Source organism: Vigna angularis, chromosome 2 (genome assembly GCF_016808095.1).
Source record: "Vigna angularis cultivar LongXiaoDou No.4 chromosome 2, ASM1680809v1, whole genome shotgun sequence".
NCBI lineage: Eukaryota > Viridiplantae > Streptophyta > Magnoliopsida > Fabales > Fabaceae > Vigna > Vigna angularis.
The window spans coordinates 22137588-22152285 of NC_068971.1; the positions used below are offsets into that span (position 1 = coordinate 22137588).

The 14698-nt window shown below is 37.3% G+C and overlaps 1 long non-coding RNA gene across 3 annotated transcripts; it reads left to right on the forward strand.

Moving 5' to 3' along the window:
• LOC108327129 (uncharacterized) lies at positions 1-14081 on the forward strand. Of its 3 annotated transcripts, XR_001832055.2 has the most exons (5): positions 1-174; positions 324-394; positions 6376-6442; positions 6592-6662; positions 13848-14081. It is a non-coding gene; the product is annotated as an uncharacterized LOC108327129 (long non-coding RNA). The 3 variants fall into 3 exon arrangements; XR_001832054.2 differs by lacking the exons at positions 6376-6442; positions 6592-6662 and having other exon boundaries at positions 10-174; XR_001832053.2 differs by lacking the exons at positions 6376-6442; positions 6592-6662; positions 13848-14081 and adding an exon at positions 2232-2446 and having other exon boundaries at positions 11-174.
• Positions 14082-14698: the final 617 nt, after the last annotated feature.

The window sequence follows — 14698 nt, forward strand, 5'->3', positions numbered from 1 at the left end:
TTGTCTCTTTCTAAAACTTAGTTTCAGATTTCCTCTGCCTTCTCTCTACAACATCTCTTCCTTCTCTTTTCCATTTATCCTCTCTGAACCGATAGATTTCTGTTCAGGTGGTGCCAAAACGTCCGCAACGTAGAGAGCTTCGAAACCATCCGATTCGTTTTGGGTTCTAAGTTGGTAAGTCTCTCCATGCAACCTCTTCTTTGTTCTTGAACTAGGGACATGCATTGTTGCTGGTTGCATGTGCCTTGTGCTTTTTCCTTTTTCCTTTTCCACTCTATTTTAGCTCTAAGAGCTATTCCTATCACCATTTCGGTGGTTTGTAGGGTTTGGTCGAGTCCTTGCTGTGTGAGGTACCGTTAGGGCATTCCAGTGAGCTGTGCGATTTTACCCCAAGGTAAGAGGAGCTAGAATACGTTTTTAATTTGGTTGCATGTGGTGTATGTATATGGATTTTTGTACTATTCTGTTGTTGATGTTGTGCTTTGATTGAGAAGATTTATTTGCATGTGCTGGATTGTATGACTGTGGAACTGAAGTGCAATGTGTGTATACTATTTTGGATGTATCTTATTTCTGTAATTTCTATGTTGAGGTGTTTGGATGAGAGACATGTTGTAACAGTGAATGAATGGAAAAATTGATATTCTGTAAGGATTTTAGGTCACTTTGAGAGGAAGTAAGGTAGTGATTTTGGGCATGGCAGGTCTTGAGTGCAATTGGGCTATTTGGGTAGCATAGATAGGTCAATTTTGACTGGTTAGGAATCTCAAAATGGTCTAAAACGAGTGACAAGTGATAAAATTTGATTTGGGTCTCTAAGTTGTTGATTTTGGTGTTCTAGAGTAGGAATTGAGTCTTAATCACTTTAGAATTGTAGTAGGAATGTTTATAATCATCTAGACAAGTTTAATTAGGTGTAATACAGGAATTAGGGGTGTTAGAAATTGGATAAGAGGCCTAGAAATGGTAAGAGCTGGTGTGAGTGTATGATTCTGCAGAATTTGCGTTCTACAGATGATGCAGAGTCGCTATGCGAGCTGTCTCGCATAACGAGACCCTTAAGAGGGTGCTCTCTATTTGAGTCATTTGTTGTGCGAGCTGGTGCGCTATGCGAATGATTAGAGGGTGCTGCTCTCTGTTTGGTGATTCGCATAGCGAATCTAGTCGTTATGCGACTGAAGGTGACCTGCAGTCACTGCCAGTTTAATTCGAAAGACGAATTGGGCGCAAAGCGATAGTTTTAAGGGGGTTGGTCTTTGTCTGAGCTCTCGCATAGCGACTAGGGTACGCTATGCGAGAGGCATGAGGTATGGCACCTCTTTGAGTTAATTCGCCATGCGAATAATGTGTGTTGTGCGAAACGCTCTCAGTCTCGCTGTGCTAAGGGATGCGCTTTGCGAAACGTTCAAGGTTTTATTCTCTATCTTCTCTTTTGTATTGTTTCACATAGAGTTGAATGTTGTATGGTTTGTGAAGTATGTGTTGAAGCATATTGTATTGTATGATGGGATTCAAACATGTTATATATTGTTAAAGTGAAAGTGTATGTGATTCAAAGGTATGATTGGTGATTCAAAGTGATTCAAAGTATGTGATTTTAAAAGCATGGTTGATGGATGTAATTCCATGGATCTCAAAGAGTGGTTACATGGTGGTGCCCTATGTTATTAGACGTAATTTCAAGGATCTCAAAGGGAGGTTACATGGTGGTGCCCTATGTTATTGGACATAATTCCATGATCTTCAAGGAGAAGATCCATGGTGGTGCCCTTGGTGTGTTTTAGAATGATTTGCATGGAAGCTCAGTCTTGGGGGATATCCTGAAACTACAATGGCTAATCATTCTCAAGTAGAGAGGATTGAACCATGTCGTGAGTGGTAGAAGGAGGTCCTAGTCTTGGGTGCTTTGAGTATGGCCCAAGGTGAGTGATAACAGACTAACCTCGTGAGTGTGGTAGGGTGAAACCCATTGACAATGGTTTTGCAAAGCAGTAAAGGCCACCACGAGTGCATGACCCGCCATAGCTCGACAATCATTCTAAGTCCGGATGAGTCAAGTTTAAAGTGCAACAAGTTATGTTTGTGTAGTCTAGTATATCTGTCCTTACTTGCATGTTGCCTATGATTGTTATAACATGTTTTTGTATATTTAGCTCACCCTTACTTCTGTGTTTGTGTTTTGCTTGTGTGTGCTTTTCTTTTGCAATGATCATCCACTTGGATGTGAGCAGAGATGGATGAGGTACCCCTGGAGCAGGCCCTGGATGGTTATGATGCTGACACTTAGTTCGTTTAGGAATTTCTAAATTAAGTTATATCCTTTTGAAATACTCTAATGCGTTTAAAGTTTTAAATTAGGACTTATTTTGGGATGACTGTACCTTTAATATTTTACTTACAATCTGTTTCTAACTGTTCTCTTATATTAAAATGTGGACTTACTATATTATATATTTCTATATAATCTGGGATGTTACATTTATGGTATCAGAGCAGGTCGTCCTTAGGATGACGTGTGAGTTGAGGGCTTGTCTTGTCTTCTCTGTGAAGAATTGAATCTAAATGGTATGATTTACCATTTCCTCCATGTCGAGATAGTAGAGTGTGTATCTAACTAGAAGTTTTGAGAACAGAAAACGTCTTGATAAGAGTAATGAGGGTACACACTCATGACTTTTACAAGAGATGATTTTCCTTTCTTAATTATGAAGGTTTGGGGTAAGAAAGAGTTGGGGTTCCAGTGTTGTTTCCTATAGTAATTCTTGTCTTGTTCTTGCCTTTGCGGTGGTGTAATGTGCTCTATAGTAGTAGAGAAATGTAGATTCAAGGACAACTTGAGTTGTATACCTTTCTTAGATTTGGTTTAAGCCTTTGAGACAAATTCTTGCCTCGAAGATAAGGAGTTAGAAGACCAGAATCTTGGTTTCACAAGACGAGTGAAGATATTGGAATTTTGAAGTAATGTTTTTGGGTGAAGAAAAAGTTCTCATGAACATAGTCAAAAGATCAACTATTGTACGTTTCACAAGAAGAGTTGAGTTCAAAGGCTAGAATAAGAGGGACATTGGGTAAGCATAGGTGTAGTAAGTTTAAGAATTCAATTTGGTTCAATACATCAGTAACGTCAGAGGACAAAAGAAAGGAAAGTATTGGCGAGCAACGAAGTAACATTGGGTGAAATCGGTATCATGGGTCGAGGTATCATCGATGGTTGAGATCTGAATAAGAAAAGGGGTGGATGGTTTGAAGTTTAAGTTAAGAAAGGAATATGAATTCTAAAGTGGACCAAGGGGAATAAGTATCAAGAAGAAAAGTAGAAGAAGAAGAGTTTGAGAAACAGTCGTTAAGGCATAGAACAGAGTTACGGAGGAAATAGTTGAAGGTAGATTGCCAAGTTGAGAGAAAGCATGAGGTCTTTGAAGAAGAATGAAGTATTGTAAGGGTCTTAAGATAAGTGAATAATTGGAAGGAGATAGTCAAGTGGATGATTTAGAGTCAAGTTTAGAATGATGTTTCAAGACTAGTGGTTCGTATAGAAGAAAGGTTTGATCATTGGCTGAGATGAGAGATTTCAAGTGTTGAAGGAAGGAGTACATCAGAATGTCAGTTTGGTAGGAAAGTATAAGGTTAGAGAATTAAGAGCATAGTGGATGAGGAAATGAGAAGAAAAGGTTCTAGAACATATGGCAAAGGGTGGTCACAGTATAAGTTGTGAAAGAGGGTATCGCGAATGATCAGAGTTTGGGTTGGTTGAGATGTTCAGAGTTATGAAGCTGTAGGTTGTGATAAAGTCAGTTTTCATCGAATGTGGTTTTATGGTGATGTTCAGTGACCGACTGAGTTCGATCAAGATAGAAGTGGATGTTGAATGATGGGTTGCAAAAGGCAGTGAAATGGTAAGTTCAGATAAGGTCAGAGGATTGGTGTTGTTGGTTAAGGGTATCTTGAGATTGAGAGGATTCAAGATATGGTCTGTAATTCTGAAGATTCTGAGTGAAGAGGGAAATTCTTGAAGAAGAAGGTTTTAAGTTAATTTGGTCGAAATGAGTGCATGAAGAATTCTAAGTGATGTGGCGTTTGTGGAGTTAACCTAAGGGCTCGGGTTTGAAGTTTATATGGAGTAGTTTCTTGGCAAGGAAGGAAAGCGAAGGTGGTGCATCAAGTATAGTTGAACGAAAAATGGAAGCAAGTGTTATAGGAATCCAAGATGTTTGATAATTGTAAGGGAAGAAGAGATGGTGTTGTTCTTTCATAAATTTGAGGTGTGATCATAAGGTAGGTTTGATTGTTTCAATTCGATTTTGGGTGGTTATGGTCTTCAAGAGAAGTGTTGTGTTTTGAGAAGGAGAACAAATGGGTATGTATTAGACGTGGTTCAAGTTATAAATGAGAAGACGAAGGGTTGTAGAAGTCAGATGATTTTAGTAAGGATAAGTGGAGAAGAGAAGATAGATCTTTTGGGTGTTAGGGTTTCGGTTGGTGTTCTATGACAAGTATGAGATTTTTATATCTTGGAGAAGTGGAATTCATTTTGGAGTGGGGTCTTAGGCAACACCGATGTCAGTAATCTCTTTATGGATTGTTCTTGTTGAAGTTGAGCAGTATAAGAGGAAGGTGGAGTTTTGGTGAGAGCAACAGTGTTTGGACTCAATGCAATCATAGGAATGACTACAAGGTTGAAGAATCTCATAAGAGAATTAGAGGACAGGTTGGAGCAGTCTAGTATAAGTATTAGCAAGCTGAAGTGATTTCGAGCATGGAAATTTTGGAAGAAGGTTTTTCAAGGGCATCATTTTTCGGGTTACTGTTGTTATGAAGAAGTGTCCTTTGAGTCAACTAGTGAGCAAGGGAGTTTGAGAATCAGAGTAGCGCAGCGGATGATGGTGAGCATGTTATTGTCAATAATAGGCATGCATGAAGAACTTTCATAATTGTGGATTGGTGGTTTGTGAGAGACGAGTTCTTTGAAACAGTATTGGTGTTGTTATATGAGCATGAGTTGGGACTGTCTAGTAATCTTCAAGAGTTAGAAGTGAGTTTAGGTATGGAGAGAATAAGTATCAGGCAAAGAAGATAAGTGAGCTTACGATTTCAAACTACAGGGTCAACTTTAGAGTGAGGAAGTATTAATGGATTTGGAACAGGAAGAGTGGGTCAATGGACGAAAGAGATGATTTGAGCTATGGTTTTGAGTTATAGTGGCAATCTACAGGTAAGAAAATGTCAACTGTTAGTTTGAACAGAGAAAAGATTCAGGTTCTTGGTTGATAAGGATTAAGTAAGAGTGGGTTGAAGAATATGAAGATTGGGGGTCTATAGTGAAGTTGTAAAGCAATTTCATTAGTATAGTTGAAATACTATAACTAGTGGGTTTCTCAAAATGGTTGAGAAAATGCAGTTTGGACAATCCTAGTTTGAGATGCATCATTAGTTGGCTTGATACTAATCAAGTTAGTGATCTCAAGTCAAAGAGGTTAAAAATCTAAGTATAAGTGCAGGCTAGTGGATCAAGAATTGCATATGGTTCAGGCTGACAAATTGAATGGGTGAAGGTGGAGTGCTCACTTTGTTTTGTTGTTGCAACGGAGCAGAATTTTAATTTAGTAATGAGATAGTATAGTTGGAAACTATACTACTCAAGAGTGTAAATCAGTAAAGTAATGTGAAGTCCTTAGAATGGGTATGGTTGAAGATGATCAAGAGCATGACAGTTGGTGGATTAATCAGAAGTGGTAGCGATAAAGTCCGTAGTATGGTGGTTCTTAGAAGAAACAAGATGGTGGTAAAAGAGTATCAGTTAAGGGTCGATTTGAAGTCAAGACTAGTAGAGGTTTTAGAATAGTTTTACGAGAAGTGGCGAAGGATAGGTGAGGGGTTGGTAGTGTGGCTGACACAACATGGTCGGTTAGCCGAAGGAGAGAATTCTTTAAAGCTGAGGTCTTGGGGTTCAAATTTGTTTTGAGAATAATGGCTAAACAAATCTACACTATTGAACACTAGAGCATTTTAGCATAGAGGCAGAAACCATCAGTCTTGTCAAAGTTGTCTGGGATAGTAGGATTGGTGACTCTACCTAGGAATTAGAGGGAGTCATGAGGGAGTCCTATCCTCACTTGTTTGCTGGTAAGTCTAATTTTTGAGGTCGAAAATTTTTGATGTTTGGGAGAATGTGAGGAGAGTTAAAAATGGAGCAAAATGGTGCCTTAAGTTAATAGGACAAGACCTTAAAAGTCCATTTCAAATATCCTGGCCCGTTAGCTTAAACATTTTGTCTCTCTCTAAAACTCAGTTTCAGATTTCCTCTGCCTTCTCTCTACAACATCTCTTCCTTCTCTCTTCCATTTATCCTCTCTGAACTGGTAGATTTCTGTTCAGGTGGTGCTAAAACGTCTGCAGCGTACAGAGCTTTGAAACCTTCCGATTCGTTTTGGGTTCTAAACTGGTAAGTCCCTCCATGCAACCTCTTCTCAGTTCTTGAACTAGGGACATGCATTCTTGTTGGTTGCATGTGCCTTGTTCTTTTTCCTTTTTCCTTTTCCACTCTATTTTAGCTCTAAGAGTTGTTCCAATCACAATTTTGGTGGTTTGTAGGGTTTGGTCGGGTCCTTGCTGTGTGAGGTACCGTTAGGGCATTCCAATGAGCTGTGCGGTTTTACCCCAAGGTAAGGGGAGTTAGAATACGTGTTTAATTTGGTTGGATGTGGTGTATGTATATGGATTTTTTTACTATTCTACTGTTGATGTTGTGCTTTGATTGAGAAGATTTATTTGCATGTGCTGGATTGTATGGCTATGGAACTGAAGTGCAATGTGTGTATACTATTTTGGATGTATCTTATTTATGTAATTTCTATGTTGAGGTGTTTGGGCTGAGAGACATGTTGTAACAGTGAATGGATGGAAAAATTAGTATTCTGTAAGGGTTTTAGGTCACTTTGAGAGGAAGTGAGGTAGTGATTTTGGGCATGGCAGGTCTTGAGTGCCATTGGGCTGTTTGGGCAGCTCAGATAGGTCAATTCTGACTGGTTAGGTGATGACAAATTTATGAACACCGAAAACGGCGCCACAAACTTGTTTAACAATCGGCAAGTGTGACCGAATCGTATAAAGTAATAAAACTAGGTAAGACCAAGTATCGTTTTCCCAAAGGACTCACGGCCTAGTTAGTTATCTGATTTGTTGATTATTTAAGACTTGTGAACAATTGATTATAGGTTTTTAATGCAAAAGACAATAAGTAAACATGTATGCATGAATTTGATCAATGGCAAAAAGAGTAAAACAAACACGTAATGAATGATATGGATGAGTGTGTTGTTGGGGTTATCAATTTCATCTTATCCACTCTCATATACTTTAGGAATTCATCAATCTTTTCATCAATGTTAATGCCACTCTCTAAATTACCTTGTCAAGAAGGCCTATCCTTAATTATGAGTTCATACAATTCCTAGCATTCCTAGTAATTAGTTCTTAAGTGAAGGAGCTTAAAGGCAACCAATATGCTATTGGGAGAAATTTCCCGGATCTAGATCTCCCCGTACGTTCCCATATCGACAAAATCAATAATCATAGCAATGAATGAGTTAAACAAAGCAAGCATTAAGCTTAGAGGAAAAACCCTAACTAATGATGAAAGAAAGCATGTATCTTAAAGTAAGATGTTAAAACATTAATTCCATATATGAGAGTTTCACAAGACTACATTGGTTCCCCAACAACAATACAAGGTTTTAGTTCACCATATTCATGGTGAAACTAGATGAAAAATAATGAAAGAATGGAAGATAAAACCCTAGAAAGATAAAGAGGTAGGCTGAGCATCCAAGATCTTCCTTCAAAGGGGTGGAAAAGAGAGTGTTTACTTCGTCTCAGCCAAAGATACAAACCCTAGGAACACCTAAAGCTTATATACTATTCGTAATAATACAGAAAATTAGGCCCAAGCGCAAAATAATGCCGCTCAGCGGTAAGTGCGCGAGTTGGTTTCCTCCGCTCAGCGGCCTTTTCACCCCTCAGCGGAGCCAACGTGGGTTTCTGAGTGCCACTCAGCGGTAAATTGCTGCTGAGCGGTAGTTGCAGCTTCTCCTTTTGCACTTTTTGATGTCTTTTCTGATTCCATTTCTATCCTTCTTCACTTCTTTCACCAAATTCACCTTAAAACCTGCATAAAACACTGAAATCAAGCATAAACCTGTCCAGCTCTCTTATTTCCAAAAAAATAACCAAAAGCATGATTTCAAGCTAGTTTCTAAGTGTTAAAGGTTGCTTTTAGTATCAAATTTAAGCATGAAAATAACAATTTTTCAACTGTTATCACAACCCCAAACTTAGAACTTTGCTTGTCCTCAAGCAAACAAAATGTAACTCAATCTTCTACCAATCTGTACAATGGTTTAATCCATTCAAAATCCTCTTTTCAAAATAAGTAAAAACTTCAATCAAACTCATGACAAAGATTTCAATCAAGACATGCACATGCTTTGGGTGTTCAAAAAATCACTTAATATCCAACAAATGCTATTTTTCATGAATGATTAATCAACTAAGCATGAATGTTTATGTGCTCATGGAATATTTCCTCACTAGGTAAAGTGTTTCACTCAAACACAAGTGTATAAGAGGTAATCACTCATTCGCTCTACTATCACAATGTCACATAAATTGGCTTTGCCTTTCATTTAACCACAATCAAATAAATTCACAAGCATGCATCATCACAAGGACTTTTTCAATGGATTATAATGTGGCTGGGCTAACAAGAAAATTTGTTTTTCTAGATCACAAAACCCTTGAGTTAAGAGAATCAAATAAACACAATCATTCGTACTTTCCCAACTTTCCTTTGCATTGTGCTTTGCTTTTTCTTTTCTTTTCTTTCTCTTTTTCTTTTGCTTTTCGCATACTTAATTCTTAGCTTTTAGCTCAATGCTTTCAATTTCCCTTTCTATTTTCCAACAACCCCAAACTTGAACATTTATCAATACCACAAAACATTTTCTACTTAACTCAAGGTAAAGTTTTCAACAAGGGTTTTAAATTTATGTTCAAGGCTAAGGGTTCAAAGGATAGAACACATAGTGTTCTCTTTTAGTGGCTTATTTCATGCAATTTGGCTAATATAAGGGTTTCCAACAAACGACATTGATCATATAATGCAAACAAGCAATTGATTCAATCATAGAAAACCTGGGCAAAGTTATTCATGCTTCCAAAGTAATAACACTCAATCACAAAATCTCTAGAGCTCAAAACCTTACATATAAGCTCATTCACATTTGACATACACATCCTGCTTAATATCACAATCACAATCATAATAACTTGCATTTATTCACAAAGTTTGTGAACCACCTGTATAAGCATGTAATGTGCACATCTCAACATCAATCTATATCAAAACATCATCAAGCATTACTTATCAAACATTCACAATCATAAACAAACCATCATAACAGATAAAGTTTCCAATTGAGTACATCAAACCCTATTCTAAAACACAAATAAATAAGACAAATCCTGCTTTAGTGTTTTGAAAAACTCAACCCCATGATGCTCTCTCCCAACCCCAAACTTAGATGGAAAACTAGTGAGAAAGTGAGTGAAAGGAAGATTTTCTCAAAAGGGTGCGGAACAAGTTGTAAAGATCCTTTGAAAAAGTATGTAGGAGTGTGTATGCAGAGAAGAGAAACTAAGGCGCAGCTTAGGGTATAAAAATACCCTAATGGGCTCGGGTTCCGCTAAGGGGCAACCTAAGCCTAGTTTGCGACACTACCGCTCAGCGGCACTTACGGGAAGTGCTCTCCTTCTCCTTAGCTTAACCTAAATGCGTCCTAAACATATCCCTCACTGGCTCCCTGCAATAAAATTCTTAGATCACTCATGCACAACCCTAAAGTAGGATCAAAACAAACAATACAGATAAAATCAATCAACTGGGTTGCCTCCCAGGTAGCGCTTGTTTAACGTCACGAGCCTGGCCCAAAATCCACCAACACCCATCAGTAGGTGCAAATCTTTCTTACCAACACCCATCAGTAGGTGTATACAAACATAGTATCCTTCAGTAGATACTCTTCCGCCTAACATCCCTCAGTAGATGTAAACCCTGTAACAAACTTATAACAAAAACAAAAATACCCAAAAGTTCAAAATTACATCACCAAAACAAAAATTAAAAGTTCTTAAATCACTGGGTTGCCTCCTAGTAAGCGCTCTTTTAACGTCATTAGCTTGACCCAATAAAGCTCATGTTCTTTCTTCTTTTTCTTTTTTCTACTGAACTTCTTCAGAAATTTGATCAAACCAGGAACCTGTTGCAATGTCTCAATCATAGGAACTTTAATCTCCAATTTCTTGAAGATTTCCATAAAGCGCTCAAATTCCTTCTTCCTATGATACTTCTTTGGATGGGGACGAGGTTTTTCATATGATTCTTTCTTTTTTTCTCTCGTCCTCTTTTTCTTTTCTCTCGCTTTCTTTTTCTTCACACAAATTTTCTCTTCTTCTTTCTCTTCTCTCTCTTTTCTGTCTTCTTTTTCCAACTCAACTTTTTCAACATTTACACTCACTAGAACTTTACACACTTCCCTGGGGTTAACCTCAGTATTAGCCCCAAAATTCTTGTCAGGCCTTTCTTCCAAGAGCTTATTAATTTGACCCATTTGAATCTCCAAGTTCGTAATAGCAGCTTCAGTTCTCTTTTGAGTGGATTCAGTTGCCTGTATGAATTGCTGAAGAGTTTCTTCCATCCTTATTGATCTTTCATTAAGTATAGAAATATGTTGCCATAAGGTTGGTTGTTGTTGTTGCTTGTTAAATTGTCCAGTTTGTCCAGCTTGCCCACTTTGTCCTTGACCAATACTTGGGTGTGGTTTCCACCCTTCATTGAAGTTTCCCTGACAGTAAGGAAATTGATTGGCCATGAAGTTAACATCCTCCAAAGCTTCTGCTGGAAAGGCGCATTGACCATTTACATGGTCACCTCCACATAATTCACACAACTGTAATTGAACCTACAGCCTTTAACTCTTTTGGCAGTTGTGCAAGTGTTTTTGTGAGATTCTCCAATTGTTGAGTTAGTATCTTGTTCTGAGCTAACAAGGCATCATTGGCTTTGATCCATGGTTGAGTGAGGTTCCCACCAGTGGTTGAGATTACTTTGGTAGAATTGAGTGCCCATATAGTTAAATTCTTGTCCGAATTGCATCCTGTAAACATTAGACACAAAACTCTAGAAAATATTTGTTAGCACAAAAAGATGGAGAAGATAGATAAAAAAAAATCAAATGATATAATTGAAAAGATAGGAAGATAAAAACAGAAAAATAAAAACAGAAAATAAAATAGAAATAAAAACAGAAAATAAAATTAAATAAAATAAAAACAGAAAATAAAATAAAATAAAATAATAACCAAAAAATAAAATAAAATAAAATAAAATAAAAACTGAAAAATATAAACAGAAAAAAAAAATTCAAATTTCAAAATTCAAAAACAAGTCAAAGATAATCAATAATCAAACAAATAAACTAGTTAAACCACGAGTCCCTGGCAACGGTGCCAAAAACTTGATGACAAATTTATGAACACCGAAAACGGCGCCACCAACTTGTTTAACAATCGGCAAGTGTGACCGAATCGTATAAAGTAATAAAACTAGGTAAGACCAAGTATCGTTTTCCCAAAGGACTCACGGCCTAGTTAGTTATCTGATTTGTTGATTATTTAAGACTTGTGAACAATTGATTATAGGTTTTTAATGCAAAAGACAATAAGTAAACATGTATGCATGAATTTGATCAATGGCAAAAAGAGTAAAACAAACACGTAATGAATGATATGGATGAGTGTGTTGTTGGGGTTATCAATTTCATCTTATCCACTCTCATATACTTTAGGAATTCATCAATCTTTTCATCAATGTTAATGCCACTCTCTAAATTACCTTGTCAAGAAGGCCTATCCTTAATTATGAGTTCATACAATTTCTAGCATTCCTAGTAATTAGTTCTGAAGTGCAGGAGCTTAAAGGCAACCAATATGCTATTGGGAGAAATTCCCCGGATCTAGATCTCCCCGTACGTTCCCATATCGACAAAATCAATAATCATAGCAATGAATGAGTTAAACAAAGCAAGCATTAAGCAAAGAGGAAAAACCCTAACTAATGATGAAAGAAAGCATGTATCTTAAAGTAAGATGTTAAAACATTAATTCCATATATGAGAGTTTCACAAGACTACATTGATTCCCCAACAACAATACAAGGTTTAGTTCACCATATTCATGGTGAAACTAGATGAAAAATAATGAAAGAATGGAAGATAAAACCCTAGAAAGATAAAGAGGTAGCCTGAGCATCCAAGATCTTCCTTCAAAGGGGTGGAAAAGAGAGTGTTTGCTTCGTCTCAGCCAAAGATACAAACCTTAGGAACACCTAAAGCTTATATACTATTCGTAATAATACAGAAAATTAGGCCCAAGCCCAAAATAATGCCGCTCAGCGGTAAGTGCACGAGTTGGTTTCCTCCCCTCAACGGCCTTTTCACCCCTCAGCGGAGCCAACGTGGGTTTCTGAGTGTCGGTCAGCGGTAAATTGCCGCTCAGCGGTAGTTGCGACTTCTCCTTTTGCACTATTTGATGTCTTTTCTGATTCCATTTCTATCCTTCTTCACTTCTTTCACCAAATTCACCTTAAAACCTGCATAAAACACTGAAATCACGCATAAACCTGTCCAGCTCTCTTATTTCCAAAAATATAACCAAAAGCATGATTTCAAGCTAGTTTCTAAGTGTTAAAGGTTGCTTTTAGTATCAAATTTAAGCATGAAAATAACAGTTTTTCAACTGTTATCATTAGGAATCTCAAAATGGTCTAAAACGAGTTACAAGTGATAAAATTGGATTTGGGTCTCTAAGTTGTTGATTTTGGTGTGTTAGAGTAGGAATTGAGTCTTAATCACTTTAGAATTGTAGTAGGAATGTTTATAATCATCTAGACAAGTTTAATTAGGTGTAATACAAGAATTAGGGGTGTTAGAAATTGGATAGAAGGCCTAGAAATGGTAAGAGCTGGTGTGAGTGTATGATTCTGCAAAATTTGCGTTCTACAGGTGATGCAGAGACGCTATGCGAGTTGTCTCGCATAACGAGACCCTTAAGAGGGTGCTCTCTATTTGAGTCATTCGTTGTGCGAGCTGGTGCGCTGTGCGAATGACGAGAGGGTGCTGCTCTTTGTCTGGTGATTCGCATAGCGAATTTGGTCGCTATGTGACTGGAGGTGACCTAGAGTCACTGCCAGTTTAATTCGAAAGGCGAATTGGGCGCAAAGCGAGAGTTTTAAGGGGGTTGGTCTTTGTATGAGCTCTCGCACCATGGTGGTGCCCTTGGTGTGTTTTAGAATGATTTGCATTGAAGCTCAGTCTTGGGGGTTGTCCTGAAACTACAATGGCTAATCATTCTCAAGTAGAGAGGATTGAACCATGTCGTGAGTAGTGGGAGGAGGTCCTAGTCTTGGGTGCTTCCAGTATGGCCCAAGGTGAGTGATAACAAACTAACCTCATGAGTGTGGTAGGGTGAAACCCATTGATAATGGCTCTACAAAGCAGTAGAGGCCACCACGAGTGCATGACCCGCCATAGCTCGACAATTATTCTAAGTCCGGACGAGTCAAGTTTAAAGTGCAACAAATTATGTTTGTGTAGTCTAGTATATCTGTCGTTACTTGCATGTTGCCTGATTGTTATAACATGTTTTTGTATATCTAGCTCACCCTTGCTTTTGTGTTTTTGTTTTGCTTGTGTGTGTTTTTCTTTTGCAATGATCATCCACTTGGATGTGAGCAGAGATGAATGAGGTACACCTGGAGCAGGCCCGCCCTGGATGGTGATGATGCTGCAGCTTAGTTCGTTTAGGAATTTCTAAATTAAGTTCTATCACTTTGAAATACTCTAATGCGTTTAAAGTTTTAAATTAGGACTTATTTTGGGATGACTGTAACTTTAATATTTTACTTACAGTCTACTTCTAACTGTTCTCTTATATTAAAATGTGGACTTACTATATATATTTCTATATAATCTGGGATGTTACAAATGCATGATTATGCATGGGCATGTTCATACAAACACATTTTCACATTTTTAACTATAAAAAATTATGCAATTAAAAATTTATTATTATAATAATTATTAAAATAAAATTCTATTAAATTTATATTAAAACTATGATATATATATATATATATATATGTAATAGTTATATTATATTAATATTTATAGTTTAGAATTTTCCATTACAATAAAGTGAATATTATAATTATAAGATTAGAAAGAACAAATGAATCTGTGTAACACCCCAAAAATATAGCTATAAACTATATTCAAGAGTACTTACATTTATAATAAAATAGAACAGTTTACAAGGAGAATAAAGTTAACTTACAGTTATCCTAAAATAACAATAAATTAAAACTTTACAGAAAACGATACATGTACACATTAAAAGAACCTACCGATCGGTCATAATAGAAAGGTTTCGACCGAACGGTCTTACACTAATACAAAAGGACAACAAGACCGAATGGTCTTGCTCTTAAACTACCTTCAGCTTCTTCTAGCACTTGCTCCAAAGAGTCACTAGCACCTTCTGCTCACACCCACAAGGTGATCATTGCAAAGACAAGGACGACCGAACG